Raw genomic sequence first — 7,891 nt, forward strand, 5'->3', positions numbered from 1 at the left:
TGCAAAAGAAACTAAAGAGACCATAGCAAAAATCAACAAAGCTAAAAGCTGGTTTTTTGAAAAAATAAACAAAATTGACAAACCATTAGCAAGACTCATTAAGAAGCAAAGAGAGAAGAACCAAATTAACAAAATTAGAAATGAAAATGGAGAGATCACAACAGACAACACTGAAATACAAAGGATCATAAGAGACTACTACCAGCAGCTCTATGCCAATAAAATGGACAACTTGGATGAAATGGACAAATTCTTAGAAAAGTATAACTTTCCAAAACTGAACCAGGAAGAAATAGAAGATCTTAACAGACCCATCACAGGCAAGGAAATCGAAAGTGTAATCAAAAATCTTCCAGCAAACAAAAGCCCAGGACCAGATGGCTTCACAGCTGAATTCTACCAAAAATTTAGAGAAGAGCTAACACCTACCTTACTCAAACTCTTCCAGAAAATTGCAGAAGAAGGTAAACTTCCAAACTCATTCTATGAGGCCACCATCACCCTAATTCCAAAACCAGACAAAGATGCCACAAAAAAAGAAAACTACAGGCCAATATCACTGATGAACATAGATGCAAAAATCCTTAACAAAATTCTAGCAAACAGAATCCAACAACATATTAAAAAAATCATACACCACGACCAAGTGGGCTTTATCCCAGGAATGCAAGGATTCTTCAATATCCGCAAATCAATCAACGTAATACACCACATTAACAAATTGAAAGATAAAAACCATATGATTATCTCAATAGATGCAGAGAAAGCCTTTGACAAAATTCAACACTCATTTATGATTAAAACTCTCCAAAAAGCAGGAATAGAAGGAACATACCTCAACATTATAAAAGCCATATATGACAAACCCACAGCAAGCATCACCCTCAATGGTGAAAAATTGAAAGCATTTCCCCTGAAATCAGGAACAAGACAAGGGTGCCCACTGTCACCACTACTGTTCAACATAGTGTTGGAAGTTTTGGCCACAGCAATCAGAGCAGAAAAAGAAGTAAAAGGAATCCAGATAGGAAAAGAAGAAGTGAAACTCTCACTGTTTGCAGATGACATGATCCTCTACATAGAAAACCCTAAAGACTCTACCAGAAAATTACTAGAACTAATCAATGAATATAGTAAAGTTGCAGGATATAAAATTAACACACAGAAATCCCTTGCATTCCTATATACTAACAATGAAAAAACAGAAAGAGAAATTAAGGAAACAATACCATTCACCATTGCAACAAAAAGAATAAAATACTTAGGAGTATATCTACCTAAAGAAACAAAAGACCTATACATAGAAAACTATAAAACACTGATGAAAGAAATCAAAGAGGACACAAACAGATGGAGAAACATACTGTGTTCATGGATTGGAAGAATCAATATTGTCAAAATGGCTATTCTACCCAAAGCAATCTATAGATTCAATGCAATCCCTATCAAGCTACCAACGGTATTTTTCACAGAACTAGACCAAAGAATTTCACAATTTGTATGGAAATACAAAAAACCTCGAATAGCCAAAGTAATCTTGAAAAAGAAGAATGGAACTGGAGGAATCAACCTGCCTGACTTCAGACTCTACTACAAAGCCACAGTCATCAAGACAGTATGGTACTGGCACAAAGACAGAAATATAGATCAATGGAACAGAATAGAAAGCCCAGAGATAAATCCACGAACCTATGGACACCTTATCTTTGACAAAGGAGGCAAGGATATACAATGGAAAAAAGACAACCTCTTTAACAAGTGGTGCTGGGAAAACTGGTCAACCACTTGTAAAAGAATGAAACTAGAACACTTTCTAACACCATACACAAAAATAAACTCAAAATGGATTAAAGATCTAAATGTCAGACCAGAAACTATAAAACTCCTAGAGGAGAACATAGGCAAAACACTCTCCGACATAAATCACAGCAAGATCCTCTATGACCCACCTCCCAGAATATTGGAAATAAAAGCAAAACTAAACAAATGGGATCTAATGAAACTTAAAAGCTTTTGCACTACAAAGGAAACTATAAGTAAGGTGAAAAGACAGCCGTCAGATTGGGAGAAAATAATAGCAAATGAAGAAACAGACAAAGGATTAATCTCAAAAATATACAAGCAACTCCTGCAGCTCAATTCCAGAAAAATAAATGACCCAATCAAAAAATGGGCCAAAGAACTAAACAGACATTTCTCCAAAGAAGACATACAGATGGCTAACAAACACATGAAAAGGTGCTCAACATCACTCATTATTAGAGAAATGCAAATCAAAACCACAATGAGGTACCATTACACGCCAGTCAGGATGGCTGCTATCCAAAAGACTACAAGCAATAAATGCTGGAGAGGGTGTGGAGAAAAGGGAACCCTCTTACACTGTTGGTGGGAATGCAAACTAGTACAGCCACTATGGAAAACAGTGTGGAGATTCCTTAAAAAACTGGAAATAGAACTGCCATATGACCCAGCAATCCCACTTTTGGGCATACACACTGAGGAAACCAGATCTGAAAGAGACACGTGCACCCCAATGTTCATTGCAGCACTGTTTATAATAGCCAGGACATGGAAGCAACCTAGATGCCCATCAGCAGATGAATGGATAAGGAAGCTGTGGTACATATACACCATGGAATATTACTCAGCTGTCAAAAAGAATTCATTTGAATCAGTCCTAATGAGATGGATGAAACTGGAGCCCATTATACAGAGTGAAGTAAGCCAGAAAGATAAAGAACATTACAGCATACTAACACATATATATGGAATTTAGAAAGATGGTAATGATAACCCTATATGCAAAACAGAAAAAGAGACACAGAAATACAGAACAGACTTTTGAACTCTGTGGGAGAATGTGAGGGTGGGATGTTTCAAAAGAACAGCATGTATACTATCTATGGTGAAACAGATCACCAGCCCAGGTGGGATGCATGAGACAAGTGCTCGGGCCTGGTGCACTGGGAAGACCCAGAGGAGTCGGGTGAAGAGGGAGGTGGGAGGGGGGATCGGGATGGGGAATAAGTGTAAATCTATGGCTGATTCATATCAATGTATGACAAAACCCACTGAAATGTTGTGAAGTAATTAGCCTCCAACTAATAAAAAAATTAAAAAAAAAAAAAAAAAGAAACACAGACTTAAGTAGAACCAAAATTTCTTATGCATGTTGTCAATCCCCTCGGAGAGCAGGCTTGTCTGGTTTCTCTTCTCTTTTCACAGCAGGGAGCCCCGGGGCCAGCAGTGAACCTGCCTTGTTCCCTGTTCATTCAAATGAACCTCATCATTGTTTATGTCCTTCTGCTGGATTTTCCCAGTTCTGCGTGAGCTCTTTTTATTCTAGCCTCCAAAATTTTGAAGCCTCTCCTGTTAAGGTTGGAGACGTACAAATGACAATGATCTAACTCTGGCACTAAAGTGTACAGGTTAATTTTTTAGGCAGGATGTATGCACGTGTGTGTGCTAAGTTGCTTCAGTCATGTCCAACTCTTTGCCCACCAAGCTTCTCTGTCCATGGGATTCTCCAAGCAAGAATTCTGGAGTAGATCGCCATGCCCTCATCCAGGGGATCTTCCTGACCCACGTCTCTTATGTCTCCCGCATTGGCAGGCAAGTTCTTTACCACTAGTGCCATCTGGAAAGCCCAGTGGGATAGAGAGACTGGTGGTCAGCAATTTGGGGGAAAATACCTGAAATTTATGTGCACAAAACTGAAAATTTATGTGCACCCCAATAGTGTTTTTTATTGTATATTTTTGAAATGAGCATGTAGCATAGGTTGTTGATAAAGTGGCAATTTGTGACTCTGGTTGTTACCGTTGTTAGTCACTCAGTTATGTCCAACTCTCTGCAATCTCATGGACTGCAGCATGTCAGTCTTCCCTGTCCTTCACCTTCTCCCAGAGCTTGCTCAAACTCCTGTCCTTTCAGTTAGTGATGCCATTGAACTATCTCGCCTTCTGTCATCCCCTTCTCCTCCTGCTTAGCAGCGGTAATGATCCCAAATTCTTAACCAATTGTGTTTAAGAATGAATTGACTATCATACAGATTTCAATGAAGTAATTCTCCTCTTAATGATCTTCCCATATTTAACCATTGTTCACAGATGACTCAGCTAAATGAATCAATGTGTTTAATTCTCCCCAAACCTTTCTTTGGCTTGACTTGTAACCAGCTGTCTTATCTTACGAAGTTTTTTCTGGTTTGCTAAGACACCAGATGGTTTAAACCCTATTCCCGCCACCTCCCCCCTACTCTCCATACACACTAGAAAGTGAGATGCCCTGTAACCGAGATGTTGTATTATCACTTGAAATGAGTTGTACTCCTGCTTAAAGCTTTCAGCATCGCAGTGGGTGGCAGGAAGTGACAGTTAATGCTAAAAAGGGTTAATCAGATTTAGTGGATTGCCATCCAAGTTTTATCAAATGTCAGGGTTTTCTCAATATGTTGCATGTCAGCAAGACGAGAATATCATTGAGAGGAAAATATACAGAGTGTGTCTGTGTTGATCCCAGGACACACTCCCCAAGAGAGTCGTTTCCCGGGCAACAGAAATGTGTTGGGATTCACCAGTTCAGGGTGCTCTCCCAGCCTATTTCCTCCCTGGATTGAGGTTTGTGTGGGGAGCCGGACACATTCCCTTTGTTGGAGGAAAGTGTGCTTTCCTGGCCGAATTGACCTGAGATCCCAGCTGTCCATGGTCAATCTTTCTTGCAGATGAGACAGGAGGATGGCGGCTGGGCAGAAGTGAGGGCCGGTTGAATCCAGCCCAGGAATGTTATTACCATCTTGCTCAACTGCAGATAAGTGGATTTTGGAAACAGATGGTGCCATCTGCAAACCAAATTGAAGAAGGCAGATTCAATGGAGAGGTAAACAGTACCTACCTTCTCCGCCAACAGATGGACAAGCTCTCCACTTATTACCCAGCTACAAGATACACTTTCAATTACCTGTGTTTAAAATTCCAACCGGGAATGGTTATATGGGTATAAAAATAAGGGAAAGTGACAACAAGTGAAAGCTTAAGGATTTAGGAGCAAAGAAGAACTTCACAATTAATGCTACTTTTTAGCAATTTCCATCATGGATTTTTTTTTTTTTTTTTAAGGGACAGCCAGAGAGAGGAATCTCATGACAGCAGAGACAAAAGGCCCCACTTTAAAAAGCACTGCCTCAACATTTCTGGATGGTTCTGAAGCACAGTGAACATTGACCATGATTTCTTAGAACCTAGGCATTGCCTCATCAAACTCCCATGTGACAGATAAACTAAACCCTCAAAGTGAAGTGCTCTGGGCCTTTCAGGTGGGTAGTGACTGAGCTGAGGTTGGCTTGTGAACCCTTCTCCTCGACCAGGGAATGTCACTGTTTTCACCAAGGCAGAGATGGCTGTTCTTCATCCAAACCCACTTCCTCTCCTGGGCTCCTTCCTGGTCCACCTTTCAGGCATCTGATCGAGATCTAGTGAGCACATGATAGGTGCTGTCTCAGGACCAAGACTTCAGAGCAGCGATCGGACACAGATGAATTTGGAGTCCTGGCATGGAAGGAACATTGGCCCTTCATCTCCAGAGTGGGTGGAGAGCCACCCGCTGACCAGGAGCAGCCTGTGGATGATGCCTGGGCAAGGTCTGTTGTATTTGATCCGTGGTACCTGCTGGCCTAGAAGTGGCAGCAGAGACAACAATTAGAAGGCTGCTCTCTTCGTCCAGATGGAAGATGACGGTCATTTGCAGTGTGTGTGTGTGTTTGTGTGTGTGCATGCTCAGTTGCTCAGTCATGTCCGACTATTTGTGACACCATGAACTGTAGCCTGCCAGGCCCCTCTGTCCATGGGATTTCCCAGCCAAGAATACTGGAGTGGGTTGCCACTTCCTCCTCCAGGGACCTTCCAAACCCAGGGATCGAACTCATGTCTCCTGCCTCTCCTGAACTAGCAGGTGGATTCTTCACCATGGAGCCCCCTGGGAAGCCCCAGTAGGACAATGTCCAAGAAGACGACAAGATCAAGTGGGTACAGAGATTCAGCAGACAGAGCCTGAGTTCAGACAGAGCTTGAGGCTGATTAAGATTTAAGGAGGGAAGGGGGACTGGGTTGGAGATGGATCACTGTTGAAGCCGTAACACTCAGAGCCTCATCTCAGAAGATGAAGTACCCGCTCAGTCACCAGAAATTCATTTCAAACCGACTCAGGTCTTCACTTGTGCGTTCGCTAGTGTGAATAGCTTACACAGTGCCTGAGGAGCTTCCCTCTTCTTCCATTTGCCTGTCTCACGTACTCCTTGGCTCCTGGCTTCTCTCTCCTTAGATGCCTCTCCACACCTGCTCGGTGGACACACCCCACCTCTTTCCACCTCTGCAACATGATGCAAAAACCTAAAAGCTCTGGTTGGCAAAGCATTCCTCAGGGAAAGGAAAGAAACTGAATTCAGAGAATCTAGGAGTGAGACATGCTGTCCCATCAAATGAGCAATAGAACTCCAGTGGTCAAGTTTTTCCTTGGGGTGGGATAGAACACCTCTTCCTTAGGCAGAAAAAAAAAAAGAAGCTTCAGAGGCAGACAGGGAGCGGGGTTTCTGTGTCAGGCAAAGGGTCCCTCTGAAAGAACAAACCGGCTTTAATATTTTCTCCTGGTTCACGGGTGTCAGATGAAATGACTGTCAGAGAATCCCCATCAGGAGAAGAGACAAATAAAATGTAGGAGAAGGTGTCTTTTTTCTTTCCATCTTTTCGGCATATTTTGAAAAGCCACTTCCTGTCTCAAGCTGTCCCTGTGTTCCTGAAAGAAAGTTCGTTGTAGCTGTGGGTCAGGGAGTCCCAGGCCATCTGGACTCTGGGTCCTCGTTGTAGGTGGAGTCCCATCGTGGGCGGAGTCCCCGGTGTGGGCAGAGTCAGGAGAGCAACACTGCTTAGGGAGGCCGAACACACCTACCCTATGAAGATGCTCTGGAAATGTGGTCCTGACTGTGAGCCGCGAAGTGTTACTGTAAGAAGAAAATATCAATAATAAGGCAGTTATCTGAAATCACAGATTAGCGCTCCAATGTGAAAACCAGACTTGAGAATGTCAAAGACCTACAATATAGAGAAAAGAGTGAAAATTCTTGGTTGTTGCCAACTTGAATACAGATTTAGTCTTTGCTGGATCAAAAATGCTTCGCATGCCACATCAACAGAAGTTCCTGCCTCCTAGCAGTATCAGCGCTGTGATAATGAAGCATTATGAAGAGTGTGTGTGTGATCCAATTTCTACTTTACCATAGCAATAAGGAGTTAGGGACGCCCCAGGTTGTTATTGGTGATTACCAATGTGCTTGAATAAGCTGCTATTTTGTAGGTTTTTAAACTCTGAAAAGTACATCACATTTTTAAAGAACTAATAGATCATCACCCCAGGCCATATTTCAGACATTGAATGAAATATGATTACAATGGGGTAAGAATGTGCTTGTTAATATAACCCTGACCCATGCATACAGGAGAGTGCCACACCCTTTCAAAATCATCACTTTTTGAGTCGACTCTTGTTTTCCAGCATGTCTGGGATTGCTCAAACAATTGTCTGGTCTGCTCTTCAGAGCCACATTATTTTAAACTCCAGAGAATCATTCTCGTGACTCCTAGCCATGCCTCATGTTTTATCCTAATAATAGTGCTCTATTTGATCCCCCACTGAATTCCCAGCCCTGGTTCTGAACGACTTTTTCCTCTTCTTGAAAGTCAACACCGTCCAAGGCTAAATGGTTGAACAGCGAGGGAATACAAAGGAATAGTCTTCCTTATTTTCTCAAACTTGGAATTAAGAGTCAGTATTTTTTTTTCCCATGTGATGGTTTTTGGGGTAAAAAGTATCTACAGACTTCAGTTTTTCATACGGA

This window comes from Cervus elaphus, chromosome 15, assembly GCF_910594005.1.
Source record: "Cervus elaphus chromosome 15, mCerEla1.1, whole genome shotgun sequence".
NCBI classification, from domain to species: Eukaryota; Metazoa; Chordata; class Mammalia; order Artiodactyla; family Cervidae; genus Cervus; species Cervus elaphus.